Below are 16,065 nucleotides of genomic sequence, written 5' to 3' on the forward strand. Positions count from 1 at the left end.
CTTGATGTTGGGGGAAGGGATACCTAGAAGAGGGTATAGTTGGATCAGTAGAAACCAATCATGACTTCGCTACAAACAAGTGATTGATTTATTCCCTGGGCCATGGTTTGTTCTTATTTTAAAGGAATGGAGTATTCTCACTTCTTTTTTGAACGAGTTGGGAAACTGGGATAAAAAACACTATTTCTACCTTCAAGAGTCTGAAACAGAGGGAAGGAATCCTAGAAGGCTTTGATAAGGTGGATCCTGGAATAATTAGGGACCACTGAAATCAGGAAGAGGGCCAAGATGTTAGTCTAAGCAGAAGGGGCAGCACACCAATGGCCAGACAGTGAGGATGAGGACGGTAGGTTAGAAGTCACTAGGGTTTAGTTTGGCTAAGGAGATGGGGTTTTATCCTGAAGGCTGGAGAGCGTCTTCAAAAGGTTTGAACAAAGCAAGGGAGCAATATAATAGGATTAGTATTTTTAAAAGCTCGTTGTGAGGGGAGGGGAGCATAAGGAAGTTGGCATAAGATAGGCTTTGGCGTGCTAGCCCTCTTTACTGACATAGGCACAGGTTAATGGGTGTGTTTTGTTGAGTAAATTCATTAAGCTACAGACTTACATATGTACTTTTGTATCTGTATATTATACTTTAGTAAAATGTTTCTAAGGGAAAAAATGATTCTTTCATCCGTAAAGGATGAGTTGGGTATTAGGGACCAGGATAAGAGCAGAAGTATCTAATCCAGTTGGAAAGATATTGCTATAAATCACATATGAAACAAAATGCCTGAACTAAAATAGTAGATGTGAGAATGAGATTAAATTAAAATGAAAGGAGAATAGATTCAGAGATAGTTAGGAGGCCAGGCCCTTTCTCCAGGAAGCCTTCCCATGTGCACAAATCCAGGGTAGGTTACATATATGTGCTCCCATATATACATTTTCAGAATCCCACGGGGGCAGGGATCATGTTTCGTTCATAACTCCAACCCTAGCACAGAACCAGGCATGTAGTAGTATTCATCATCTCAATGAATACTTGTTGAATGAAGGAGGGCTCTTAATGTATTGCTGAAATAATCTGTTGGTATCTGTGTTCCCGACTAGAAAGTGTGTAAGTATCAGAAAAACTGGCTACGTGAATGATTTGCTGTGACATTAAGAAGCCCCTTAAGCTTTCAGGGGTAAATGCGACACATGAATTAGAACCCTGATGACAAGCATCAGAAACTCCATCAAATTAGGCTACCTCTCATTGGCCCAACCTGGACCAAGTGCTCATTCTTGAAACAATCACTGTGGTCAGGAGATGTGGACTCTCTTGAGATCATCTTCTGGAGCTACAGGATAGGTTTAGCTAAACCTCAGGGGCTAACAATAGGAGGAGGGTAGTTCCCCAAAGTAAAAAATAAAGTGCTGTTATCTGAAGAGGGAATGGTTGGTGGGCAGTCCAAAACAACATGCCTATTAGCCATACAAAAGGAATTGTTATTCTAAATGAACTCTAAATCACCTCGGAATTTTAAGAATTCAAAAAAAATTTAAGAATTCTAGGATTCTTCTTAATTTGGTTAACAATAAACAAAGTATTTCTTGTATATTTAAAGTCCTCTCAGTTTCCACAGAATATTACACAGGAGGAAGTGGCTTTCAGTTGCAAGCATGAAGACAAGGTCAAGTATAAAGGACTTTTGGCCCCTGAGGATTGCTAAACCACGGTAGAAGAGAGGTCTGCAATTCAAGGCGCATTTTCCCAAGGTGAGTGAGTCATCACCTCCCAGTGTGTCCAAGGATGATCTATTCAGTTCCAGAATTTGATAGCGGATAGAATTCTCTGAGGCCAAGGACAAGGACAACTCTGGTTGCTAAAAGGCTAACTCATTCTTTGCTCTTCCTCTAGGGACAATGGGTCCCTGCCCTAAGAGGAAACCACCCTTAAAAGGATTTTACACCACCCTGGAAGGAGCCCTCCACCCTTTCCCACTCCATAGATAGATGACAAAAACCTGACGGGGTGACAGACGCATGGAGGGTTGATCAGATTAAAACAGCCCACCAACAAGCCCATAAAAAACCCCTAGACTTAGAAACTCCAGTGGCGGGGCGCCTGGGTGGCTCAGTCGGTTAAGCGTCTGCCTTCGGCTCAGGTCATGATCCCAGGGTCCTGGGATCGAGCCCCGCATCGGGCTCCCTGCTCAGTGGGGAGCCTGCTTCTCCCTCTCCCTCTGCTGCTCCCCCTGCTTGTGCACTCACTCACTCTCTCTCTCTCAATGTCAAACAAATAAAATAAAACCCTTTTTTTTTTTTAAAGATTTTATTTATTTATTTGAGAGAGAGAGAATGAGAGAGAGCACATGAGAGGGGGGAGGGTCAGAGGGAGAAGCAGACTCCCTGCTGAGCAGGGAGCCTGATGCGGGACTCGATCCCAGGACTCCAGGATCATGACCCGAGCCGAAGGCAGTCGCTTAACCAACTGAGCCACCCAGGCGCCCTAAAATAAAACCTTTTTAAAAAAATCAATTAATTTAAAAAAAACACCACCAGTGGCAACCCTCTCAAATCCCCTCTCTCTTTGGGAGCTTTCTACTATCACTCAATGAACCTTGCTGCCCACCACTCTGCCTGGTCTACCTCTTCATTCTTCGGAGTGACGTGACCAAGAACCACGGGCACCACAGGAAAAGAAATCCTGTAACAGTTTGCTATTTCCTGGGAAACCCCAGAACACGTTTTGACTGCTTAGGCCTTTCCACCCGCACTCAGCTGCAGCTAGGCTCCCTAAGGCTGCCTTCAAGTGGGTTGCTATTTGTGGTTGGATCTGAGATTTCTGTTGCTGAACATTGACATAAGTATACCTCCCATTTTTTTCCTGGAAGAGACAAAAGGGCAATTCAGAGTCTCTCCCTGGATTATGTACTTACTGGGGAATGGGGAGCAGTCCACAGGCGGGTGTGGTTAGAAAGGCTAACCCGGATGCAAATAGGTGTACCTTTGTCAGGTACAATTTTTCAACTGTGAATAATTGGGCAGTTGAGTGTGGAAACAATTATTAGTTAAAAATTGTAAGAATTATGTAAATTCAGCAACAAGCCACAATTTATGGCTCATTGCCCTGTTCAATCATTGGTAGAAAAATACACCTAACACCAACTTATAAGGTCTTTCCTCTTTATCCAAGTGCAAAACTTTACTGGCCCTGAAAGACATTGTTAGGAATAGTCAGTATGAGAACTTACTGTATTTACTTAAGGCTTTTACTCTTTATGCACTCAAGGTCTTCTTGAACAATTACCTGACTGAAAGGTAGTACAAGGATTTTGGATGTTTAGAAAAAATGTACATAGTGAAATTTTAATTAAAGTCAGAAATATTTATATGATTCTTTAAATATTTGGAGAATTTACCTCTGCATTTTTCTTGTTAAACTACTTCCTCCTAAAATAGAGATTATTTGTAGTCACATGTGAAAGTTACAGAGTGCAAAATTTACACAAAAGAAAATTATTTTGACATGGAAATAAATATGTTAATTTCACAAAGTGCAGTGCCGGGCACATATGAGGTATTTAAAAAGTATTTATTTATTAAATAAATGAATAGGTGAATGAATGAATGAACACCACTCTTAATTTTACATTTCATGAGACACTTATGAAACAATTCCATTTCTACACTCATGAAGATTATGCAAAAGACTTTGGACTCTAGGCACTCCTGACTGGCTCAGTTGGTGGATCGTGTGACTCTTGATCTCAGGGTTGTGAGTTCGAGCCCCAGGTTGGGTGTAGAGAGAACTTAAGAATAAAAATCTTAAAAAAAAAAAAAGATAATTACTAAGATAAATAATACAGCACAAGTATAGGGTAAACATTGTAAGTATCATACTGGCCTCCCCCAATCCTCCTCACATTCACCAGCACTGTCCTTCTACCCCCAACCCAAATCTACTTGGGTCCTTAGTCAAGTGACTTCTGAACCGGGCTTACTGTGGGACCTGCCCCTCATTAGTACTAATGTGTGGCTACACTCAAGGCAACCAGACCCTAACTCGGGACCAGACCTTAACTCAGGGAGGCACCCCAACCCTCAGCAGATGGAGGAAGGACCCACCTTGTCCTGACCCTACTTCTCACACAGCCCCAGGGCACACTTCACGAAAGAAAATGGAGAGAAGATGCATTTTTTTCCTAGAAGTCAGGTAATTATGCCTTGACCAGTCAATTCCCCTCAAGCAGTCCATCAAAATAGAACAGTGGTCAGACTGGGTTCCATCCCACTCATTCCTGTGATTCTACCTCTAAAAAAGGGTTTGAGACTCTTATAATATTAAGAAATACTTGTTGGGTGAAAGTGAACAAAATCAGTGACCTACAAATAATTTTGGAGAAGTGTGGAAAAGGGAAGGTAAAGTGGATGTTGCTTAGATGGCACGGGAAGAAAAATTCCTGAAGAAGATAGCCAATTTTTTTATTCCGGGTCAAGCTTACTGTGGCCAAATACACCACAGCCTAGAAGTCTCGCATGATGCAGAAGGGTGAAATCTCATCAGTGATGCTGGTTATAATGGGAATGTTTTCAACTGCTCTGAAAGAACCTGTGGTCTGTCCTTAGCAACGTTTAGTGCAATTCCACGAACATTTTGTCTTGGGAGAAAGAGAAAGACAGATGAAGAAACACTACCCCGACTATCTAACCTCACTGCATCACTGGGCTCTGCATAAAAAGGAAAATTCTTTCTTCAGTGAGCTCACTGTGCAAAGACTTTGTTTCCTGGATCACCCAAGACAGCAAGGAAATAGCAGCGACTCTTAAAGTCAGAGAAGAGAGATTAGATGTGAGTGAAAGTGGTAGATGCTGTCTGACCCCCTGTTCACAGAGCCCACCACTCCTAACTTCCATCCCTGAACAGCTGTTTTGCCTCTCAGCTCCCTTGAAGCTCTGCTGGCCCATTTCCCCATCCACAGTTTGAAAAAGAGTGATGGGGATTGTTGTCAGACGATTTTGATATGATGGCCCCAGGATTTGCTGTGTTCCTTTGAAAGAGGAAATGCTTCAGTTTTTCTTTGATATACTTTGGCATGATACCTTTTGTCATTATCAGCTTGTAGAGCTGTTGGTTGGTTTGTTGTTTTTTTTTTCCCTGAAGGGTTTTCCAAACAATACAGGATTGAGAATTGTCCTATATTGACACTTGCAGGATTCCATTAGGGTCAGACTTTGTTCTGACCTACAAAAGGGGCAGCTGGGTGGCTCAGTCAGTTAAGCGTCTGCCTTCAGCTCAGGTCATGATCCCAGGGTCCTGGGATTGAGTCCCGCATCGGGCTCCCTGCTCCGCGGGGAGTCTGCTTCTCCCTCTCCCCCTCCCCCCTGCTCATGTTCTCTCTCTCTCTCTCTCTCAAATAAATAAAAATCTTTAAAAGAATTAAACCTACAAAAGCTATAACTTCATGCAATAACATTTATTGAATGCCAGTTAGGTGCCAGGCTCATGAGGCTTATGTGAAGAAACAAACATTTCTGTCCTTGGAGGACATGCTAGTTATCACACTCAGTCCACCCTGTTGAGTTACAGCTTTAGAGCAATTCCAGACCTAAAGAGTTCCAAGGCTGATATCAGAACCTGAGATGTGTTAGGTCTTCAGTAACCCTGCCCACTGGCCTCTAGAATATTTCCTCAATTGCCTTGTCACTTACTCTGTCCTTTGCCACCTCTGCATCAATCAGGTGGCATTGTCAGGGTAGGAGGTTCTTTTAGGCCACCTGTCTTTGCAGCTCTCTCCTCTACACTTATGATTAATTAGGCAAGGTTTGTCAGGTTGTCAAGGAAGTTTCTCAAGTGAGAGGGAAGCAAATTTCCCCTGGGGGAGGGGGTGGACATGAGTCTCTCCACATAGTAGTTCCCACTCTCTCTCTCTCTCTCTCTCTCTCAGTTACAGAGATGTGGAATTACAAACCGGAGGGAAGCTGTTTAGCCCACACACACGTGCTCCAAGCAAGCACTATAATGAGGCCAGGTAAAACTAAGAGCAGTTGTATTAGTAAGGGTTCTTTGACTTGTAGTTATAGTGACTCACTGGAGGCAGCTTTAGACCAGAAAAAAGGCAGGGTGGGGGGCACAATTTATTATAATATGAGGACTGAGCCTCATAGAGACCCACTTTTTTAAAAATTTTATTTATTTATTTTTTATTTTTAAGTAGGCTCTACCCCACGCCCAGCATGGAGCCCAATGTGGGCCTTGAACTCACAACCCTGAGATCAAGACCTGAGCTGAAATCAAGAGTCGGTTGTCCAACTGATGGAGCCAGCCAGGTGCCCCGAGACGCACTTTGTTTTAAAAAGAGTTTTATTAAAGATAGGTTAAAAAAAAAAAAAAACTAACATAATTAAGTTAAACAATTATTTGGCAGAAAGTTCCTGAAATGATAATGAAGGACTTAACCCTTCTCTGAGGCCAAAGGCCCCTCTCCACCGAGGGACAGTCTCCAGCAACATCCTCCACCACAAGCATTTCCCAGGCTCTCATCTGTCACTCAGTAGCAGCTAAGGCCTTGGCATCTCTACCCAAGGCCAGCCCACGAGAGAGTGCTCACTTGGACATAATTTACTATTAACATGAGAAGTGGGTCTCATAGAGCCCAAGAGGAGGATTGCAGCTAGCCCTCTGGGCAAGCAACGCTGTTAGACTGCTGCATCTGCTTCAATTTCTTATTCACATCCCCACTCCCACCCGCCTAGATCAGCTGTCTGTATTTCTCCGGGTCTCTGGGCAGAACATAGTACTCCCTGGTTCCAGAGTTCTCCGACAGCGGAGTCTGATGGGCAGATTTTGAATCTCAATTTTAAATCTTTGACAGCAAGAATCCAACTGGGCCATCTTGGGCTTTGTCCACCCTGGTGAGATTAGCTATAGTCTAGAACAGAGTCCCGAGTGGTGGTGGTCAGTGGATTGGGGGTGGGGGGTGGGCAGGGAGTCAGGGATGGGGTGGTGGACGTTTCTTGGGGGAATGAACATCTTTATGAGCTGAACAGTGTTGGAGAGGTGTCCAACGCCTATGTTCGTTTTGTTTTTCAAAAAATAAAGATGACAAAGGAAGGAACTTCCTCGATCTTCTTTCTATCTCCATAAATAAATCTTGCTTTCTATCTAAAGCAAATACTTGAAAACAACTTATTATGAAAAACTTTAAACATAAAAAAAGAAAAAATAGGGTGAACTCCAAATTCCTTGAGGATTCAACAATTGTTAAGATTGCCCACATATGCTTCTTTTAACCCCCTTTCTTTTATTTCTGATATGTTTTAAAGTAAGTCCTCTATGTTATATCATTTCACTCCTATATAAATCAGCGTTCATCTTTTTTTTTTTTAAGACTTTATTTATTATTTGACACAGAGACAGTGAGAGCAGGAACACAAGCAGGGGGAGCGGGAGAGGGAAAAGCAAGCTTCCTGCCGAGCAGGGAGACCGATGCAGGGAGCCTGATGCAGGGCTCAGATCCCAGGACCCTGGGATCATGACCTGAGCTGAAGGTAGATGCTTAATGACTGAGCCACCCAGGTGCCCCAATTCAGCGTTCATCTTAAAAATACATGGTATGGGGCGCCTGGGTGGCTCAGTCATTAAGTGTCTGCCTTTGGCTCAGGTCATGATCCCAGGGTCCTGGGATCGAGCCCCGCATCGGGCTCCCTGCTCGGCAGGAAGCCTGCTTCTCCCTCTCCCGCTCCCCCTGCTTGTGTTCCCTCTCTTGCTATGTCTCTGTCGAATAAATAAATAAAATCTTTAAAATATATATATATAGGCATTTTCTTACATAACCACAATACTATTATCAGACTGCAAATTTGACAAAATTGTCCCAAGACTTTCTAAAACACAGTCCAATTTTTTAACTAAATTTTTAAAATTAAAATTAAATCGTTCTCAATTGTCTCAAAGTTATCTTTTTTTTTTTTTTAAGATTTTTTTATTTATTTGACAGAGAAAGACACAGCGAGAGAGGGAACCCAAGCAGGGGGAGTGGGAGAGGGAGAAGCAGGCTTCCGGCGGAGCAGGGAGCCCGATATGGGGCTCGATCCCAGGACCCTGGGATCATGACCTGAGCCAAAGGCAGATGCTTAACGACTGAGCCACCCAGGCGCCCCTAAAGTTATCTTTTTTTAACAGGGGTTGTTTGAATCAGTTATGTAAATAAGGTCTGAATGTTACATTTTGTCATTGTATCTGCTAAGTCTCTTTTTATCTCAAGTAGTCCCCCACAATATTTAAACTTGCGCAATTAATTGACTTGCACAAAAACTGGGTCAGCTGTTCTGCACTATGTTGCACCTTCTGGACTTGTCTTATGCCTGCCTGTGGTGTCATTTAACCCGTTCCCCATCTGTACTTCCTACGAAGAGAAGTTACCTATGTTTCGAGGACACTCAACTCTTTTGACAGGATACTCCTAGAAAGCTGTATGCTTCATGTTATGTCACATCAGGTGGCGCACGAGGTCTCATTTGTACCTGTGTGGCGTTAACAAACAACAATAAGCCCAACATGGAGTCCCTTGGGTCTGAGCCCCGCATCAGCAAACCAAGACTTCACATCTAACCTCATTGCAGTGTCTGCCTTTCCCAGGAATGTGACCTGCAACCACTCAATCCGGAATTACCCAGTGGGCACTAGCGAGGTCATCTGCCTGATAGACCCTGACCCTCCCCACAACAGGTGGCTATAAAATACTTGGAATGTGATAGTATTGTTATTTTTAAAAAAACCCAAACCTCCTTACGGTATGATTTCTATCTCTATAAAGATTTTAGTTGGAAAACAAATAATGTGTTAATAAGAGAAAACAGGGGATACATTTCTTTAAAAGTCAGACTAAGAAGTTGTCTTTCAAAAAAATGTTGTCCCATCTCATGCAACTAATAGTTTTTCCAGTCATTTTGGCTTTTTATTTTCTCCTTCTAATCTTATCATCTGTGTGGTTCACAGATACTTTTGCCATGACTATTTAACCAAATCAGGAAGGGGTGCGAGCCCTATAACATCAACTTACCCTACAGCAACTTCTTCAGCCTGAACTTAGAAAATTCAAGGACTTTTTGGGCCAGAAGCATATAAAATGAAAACTAAATGGGAGCAAGCTGCAAACATCTCTAGGGAAAAAAAAAAAAATTTATTTCTGACCTTAGAAGGAATGCTTCTAGTATATTTCTTTTTTTAAAAAATATTTTATTCATTTATTTGTCAGAGAGAGAGCACAAGCAGGGGGAGTGGAAGGCAGAGGCAGAGGGAGAAGCAGCCTCCCTGCTGAGCAAGGAGCCTGATATGGGACTCGATCCCAGGACCCTGGGATCACGACCTGAGCTGAAGGCAGCAGCTTAACCGACTGAGCCACCCAGGCATCCTGCTTCTAGTATATTTCATCAAGTATTAAAGTGGGGATGCCTGGCTGGCTCAGTCGGTAGAGCATGCGACTCTTGATCTCGAGGTTGTGAGTTTGAGCCCCACATTGGGTGTAGAGGTTACTTAAAGATAAGATCTTAAAAAAAAGTATTAAAATGGCTATTGATTTAAGATGGCTATAAATTTCTATTACTTTAAAAAATGTCCTTGTGATTCTGGTTTTCAAAGAGTTTTTATTTTAAAAAATGCTTATTGAATTAAAAAAACAGCTGTATCATATAATAATTTTTTATTATTTTTTATTTTTAAGATTTTATTTGAGAGAGAGAGTGCAAGTTGGGGGAGGGGAAGAGGGTGAGGGAGAAGCAGACTCCCTGATGATCCCAGGACCCCGAGACCATGACCTGAGCCAAAGGCAGATGCTTAACAAACTGAGCCACCCAGGCACCCCTCATACAATAATTTTTTAAAAATCTTCCCCTATATTTGGCATTGAGATGTTTTCAATTATTCACTATACATAATGCTGGCATGAAAAACCCTGTACAGGAATCTACTTGGGAAGATGTACACTGGGGCAATGAAGAACAGAATTTAACCACAAAAGGAACCAGGCCCCAAAGTAGAATAAGGACAGAAATCCTAGCAAGGAAACAGAGCCATGTGATCAGTCCTTGGTGGTGGTAGCAGCCGATCAGGAAGTGGGAGGCTCAAGCAGAGCACCAGGCAGCAAGGTTGAGAATAAACAAGGGGGAGTTTGTTTATTGGGCAGTAGAGTGGAAATGAGGAAGGAAATCCCAGTGTATGAGTTTGAAAGCCACACTGGTAGTTCAAGAGCAAACAGGACATCATTTCAACAGATGAATAAAAGTTGTACTCCCCACCCACTATACTTTTTGTGTGGCATCCTAATAAACATGCAAAAAAGATGATGGCAAGAATTTTTAAGAAGGTTGAGATTTTAGATGTATAAGAATAGTGAAGGCTTTACCCAACTCCAGGTGGTTTGGGGTGTTATATTTCTTGACTAATTTAAAATGTAATCTATTCAATTTTAGCCACAGCACCATTTTTGAAGTAGCCAGTGATGAGAGAGTTCCATAAACATGGTGGTGGCTGGAATTGGCTTATGTGTAGGATCTCGTCTAGTGTGTATTTACTAACTGGAAATTTTTATATTAAATCTGGAAAAGTTTGGATCTTGACTTAAGAGATTATTGACTGTTTCACAGTGTAAATATTTTTAAGTAGGGAAGGGACATACCCAGTCAACAAATCTTTGTTGACTTGACTTGATTTATTACATTAAAACTGAGAAATGAACTTGAGAAATGAGAACTGAAAGAAGTTTTAAGATGAACTTAGCCTAGAAACGAAGGAAAATGAAAGGTATATAACCAGGATACTGGGAAAAAGAATTTTTTAAGGGGACAGGAATAACTATTATGAAAGTTATATATAAAATGAAAAACTGAAAAAACACAAATGTCCAAACAATAGAGTGATAAACACAAAAATTTAGTACATATGATTTTTAAGTGTAATTATGTAAAGTTATATTTTAGAAAACACTAATTTGAAAAGATCTATGCACCCCTTGTTTATTGTAGTATTATTTACAATAACCAAGAAGCAACCTAAGTTCCATTGACAGATGAATGGATAAAGAAGTTGTGGTATATACATACAATGAAATATTACTCAGTCATAAAAGAGAATGAAATCTTGTCATTGTGACGATAGAGATGGACCTAGAGGATATTATGCTAAGTAAAATAAATTAGAGAAAGACAAATTCTGTATGGTTTCACTTATATGTGGAATCTAAAAAAGAAATAAAGCAAAAATAAACCTGTAAATACAGAGAACAAACTAGTGGTTGCCAGAGGGAGGATGGGTAAAATGGGTGAAGGGGAATGGGAGGTACAGGCTTCTAGTTATGGAATAAATAAGTCACAGGGTGAAAGGTAGAGCATGGAAATATAGCCAATGGTCAGGCGCCTGGGTGGCTCAGTCGGTTAAGCATCTGCCTTCGGCTCAGGTCATGATCCCAGAGTCCTGGGATCGAGTCCCACATTGGGCTCTCTGCTCAGCAGGGGGTCTGCTTCTCCCTCTCACTCAAATAAATAAATAAAATCTTAAAAAAAAAAAAAAAGAAAGAAGGGCGCCTGGGTGGCTCAGTTGGTTAAGCATCTGCCTTCGGCTCAGGTCATGATCCCAGAGTCCTGGGATCGAGTCCCACATCGGGCTCTCTGCTCAGCAGGGGGTCTGCTTCTCCCTCTGACCCTCCCCCCTCTCATGTGCTCTCTCTCTCAAATAAATAAATAAAATCTTTAAAAAAAAAAAAAGAAAAGAAAGAAAATATAGCCAATGGTATTGTAACACTGTTGCATGGTGACAGATGGGAGCTACATTTGTGGTGAGCATAGCATAATGTAGAGTTGTCCAATCACTATGTTGTATGCCTGAAACTAATGTACCATTGTGTATCAACCCTACTTCAACTGAAAAAAAAGTTCTATTTTAATGAATGGGAAATTGTATGATGTTAATGTATGTTAAATAATCATACATTATCTTCAAATAAATAAATTAGTAAATGAATTTGTAAATAAATTGTTGTTTTTTTAATTAAGTAGGCCCTGTGCCCAACAGGGGACTCGAACTCACAACCCTGAGATCAAGAGTTGCATGCTCTACCAACTGAACCAGCCAGGCACCTCTATTTGTTTTTGTTTTTGTTTTTTTTCAACGGATGAACGTAATTATACTATAGTGAAGGGTTAAGGTTTACAATGCTTACCTTGAAGTAAAGACTCAATAAACATGCCTTTGTTTTTACCATGTTTCACATATTTAATAAAATAAGCTAATTAGAAACCAATGTATTTCAAATGTGCCAACTAAAAATAAGTATAATATTCTTCTTCATTGTTTCCAGGTGCTTAGCAAACTTTACCAATAGTCCTTCATTGCCTTGGATTAATTTACAGATAGGAATTAATACCAATAATAAGAATATGCATTTTTTTATACATCTTAAACTGTGAAACAAGCTTGGATTCTCTGTTTTTCAGACATCAGGGGGAGGAAGTTTCTTCTCAGTGGAAAAATGTATTCATCTTATCCTAGAGTAAAGAAAATAGTGAACAAATCAGTAAGTTTTTACTTTGGGGAAATGCTCTTTAATCCCAACCCCATTTCAATCTAAATTTGATTTAATATTCCCAACAGTATTTCATTTGGTAGAGCAGAATATAAAAGCCACACCCATGTGATCCAGGTAACTAACGAACCCACTGCTCAGTCTTCCAGACCCGCATTGCTCAGAGTACAGTGTCCAGACTAGTCGTGTTGGCATCACCTGGGAGCTGGTTAGAAATGCAGAATCCCAGGGACACCTGGGTAGCTCCGTTGGTTAAGCATCCAACTCTTGATTTCAGCTCAGGTCCTGATCTCATGGGTTGTGAGATCAAGCCCTGTGTCGGGCTCCATGCTCAGTGGGAGTCTGCTTGAGATTCTCTCCCCCTTACCCTCTGACCTTTCCCCCACTTGTGTGCATGTGCGTGTGCATGCGCTCTCTCAAATGAATAAATAAAGCTTAAAAAAAAAAAAAAAGGAAGGGAAGAAAGAAACGCAGAATCCTGGACCCCACCCCAGACCTACTGTATCAGAATCTAAATCTTAGTAAGATACCCATATCATTTGTAGACACATTAAAGCTTCAGAAGTACTCGGCTAGACAACTTTAGTTGTTATATGCCACAGAACAAGAAGGAAATGATAGAAGAAAAGGAATAAAACTTGTTAGTATGATGAAGATAGCGGATGCTTCGCAGTTTCTAACAGCAATGTGTTTTAGAACTAAAATTAGATGATTGTGATTCTAATTTTCAATTTTAAATAATGTGTATTAAATGTTGGAAGAGTCACAACTACAATGACCATGTTGTTCATGAGAAAGAGGAAAAAAAGCTCAAGTGAACAGGAAAAAGGTGAGTGAGGACCGGCTGAGTTATCTAACGGAAGTATACTTTACGAGAGAAGTTCCTGGAAATATCGTAATCCATGGAAAACCTGTCTTTGAAAGCATCAGTTCTAAGGTGTATATACAATATATGCAACTTTTCATGATTGACACACTAAAATCAATAGGTTCCATCGCTGTTCCCTCTACTGTTTACATTCTGTTTAATTTGGCAGACTCAAATAGGGAAAACCATATACTTTTGTGGAGGGAGAGATTTATGTGGGTTAGCAGCAAGATGATTCTGAACATACAGTAAGCATCCAACATACACTTCTTGGTTTGTCATTCATTGGTCATTCTCGTGACAAAAAGGGATCAAGTACCTACTGTGCCAGGCGCCATGCTAAGTGCATGGTGTTAGTGGAAAGAGACATAGTTCATGCTTTCCTGGAGTTTCTGATAGTGTATGAATTACTGCTGATCAGTTTTTTAAAATTATCTGTGGACATTGTTCATCTATGATATTTCTGTGCCTCGCATCTACCTTTTTTGATAATGAGAAGTCTAATTCTTCATTATCAGTCTGATTCATGTAGATTGATCACATTGTGATTTGTATAGCAGATGGTAGGAGTTGATATGGCAAAATGCAGCTGATAACTTACAGAAATGAAGCTGAGATATATAACTATAGTAGTTATATATTATAATATGATCACTATTGGGGCACCTGGGTGGCTCAGTTGGTTAAGCATCCTACTCTTGATTTCAGCTCAGGTTATGATCTCAGGGTCGTGAGATCGAGCCCTGTGTTGGCCCTGGGCTGGGTGTAGAACCTGCTTAAGATTCTCTCTCTCCCTCTCCTTACCCTCCCACTCCTGCTCGCACACATATGTTCTCTCTCTCTCTCTCTCAAAAAAAAAAAGTTTATAACATGATCACTGTAAGTGCTTGACATGGGCTGTAGATAGAGGCCTGGAGGCTGCTAGGAAGGTAGTGTGGATGAGTAAAAATGAGTGGTAGCAATGAACAAGTCTCTCCTAAATTGTATGGATGAAAATAATGCAATTATGGTCAAAGTCAGACACGCATTTTTTAAAATCATACGTCCCCGCCTGGTGAATTGGGTCATCTATTGGAGTTTTATATCTTCACATGAAGGTAATTTGTTCTTCAAACCAGTCTTACAATACGGCATTTAGAAAACATTCATTTTTAAAATAAATAGGTTTGGGAGTTTTCTTGGAATGATGAATTTATCCACTATAATTAGAACCTGACAAATTGGGTGGAAAGTTGAAGTAAACAGCCCCCGATGGGCAAGAGGCCCAGACTTGAGTTGAATCAACCCTCACTTCAGGACACTGCTATCTTTGTGGATTTTGAGTGTAGTTGTTTCCCAGGATGGTTCCAACCCCACATTCCCTCAGCCCTGGCATTTGTGCAGGTTTAACTACCACCCCCACTGGTTCCGCCCTTGTTGTCCAGGGACTAGAAGTTACTGGAAGTTAAGAGCATTGTCTCAGAAGTCAGAGGGACACAGGTTTGTAGTTCTGGCCTCACCGCCTCCTAGATACAGGATCTTGAGTACATATTCTCCCTACTGAATTCAGATCTTAGAGGCTGCCTCCCAGGAGGCCCTTCTCCTTTGTGCCACTTTTTCTGAGCTCTCACCCCATTCCAGGTTCAACAGACTCCCCAGCTCTTGGGCACAGTTTGGCTCATAGAGGCAATAATATCTAGTGGTTAAAAGCCACTGGAGACCGGCTGTCTGGGTTCCGATCTCAGAATGTCCTTTCACTAGCTGAGTGGCTCTCAGTAGATTATTCAACCTTGCTGTGCCTCAGTTTCCTAATCTATAACACGAATTGTACCTGTTTCACATGATTCTTGTAAAGATTAAAGAGATCATTATACATGAAGAATCTAGAATAAGAAGTGTCATATAGCATTTGCTATTACGAGTCATTTCTTGGGTAAAATTATCCAAGCTTGGCATTTGCCCACTTCTCTATTCTCATTCTAGGGTAACCTCCCAACTGTAGAGCTACTTTTAGGATTTGTATACCCCATTTCAGGTCCCTAGAGTATCTGGACACTGCTTATGCTTCTATGCCAAGACCCCTGCGTTCTCCACATCCTGCCACCAATTTCCCGGCAGACACTGGTTATGACAGTGAGGAATGAGTAATATTTTGTTCCAACCTTTATGTCTGTGAGGAACAGTGCACTGGACCCAGCTGGGTGGCCTTTTACCTCAACTAGGGAGAAACTCGGGGAGCCCGGCAAAGTAGTTGCCTGACTCTTCCTTAATTCCCTCGTCTCCGTTTCCTCATTTCCATCAGTAAGCAAAGATCTGAAAAAAAGGGACAGTGCAAGATTCCTCCCCACCCAGGCTGGCTGTGTGCCAGAAAGGCTTCCTGCATAAAAAGTATAGAGTCCAGAGGGTAACTCAAGAGTATGAACTTCTGTTGTATCCGGGGGGAATTTGCTCAGCTGAACTGTTAACTGTTTGAGTTCTATAATGAGGTAATGTAGCTAAGCTAAAAGTAACTCAGGAGAAGCAAATCAAAAGAAGATTGCATCTTGGGGCGCCTGGGTGGCTCAGTCGGTTAAGCCTCTGCCTTCGGCTCAGGTCATGATCCCAGGGTCCTGGGATCGAGCCCCATGTCCAGCTCTCCACTCAGTGGGGAGTCTGCTTCGCCCTCTCC

Source organism: Mirounga leonina, unplaced genomic scaffold, assembly GCF_011800145.1.
Source record: "Mirounga leonina isolate KUSES-001 unplaced genomic scaffold, KU_Mleo_1.0 Mir_153, whole genome shotgun sequence".
NCBI classification, from domain to species: Eukaryota; Metazoa; Chordata; class Mammalia; order Carnivora; family Phocidae; genus Mirounga; species Mirounga leonina.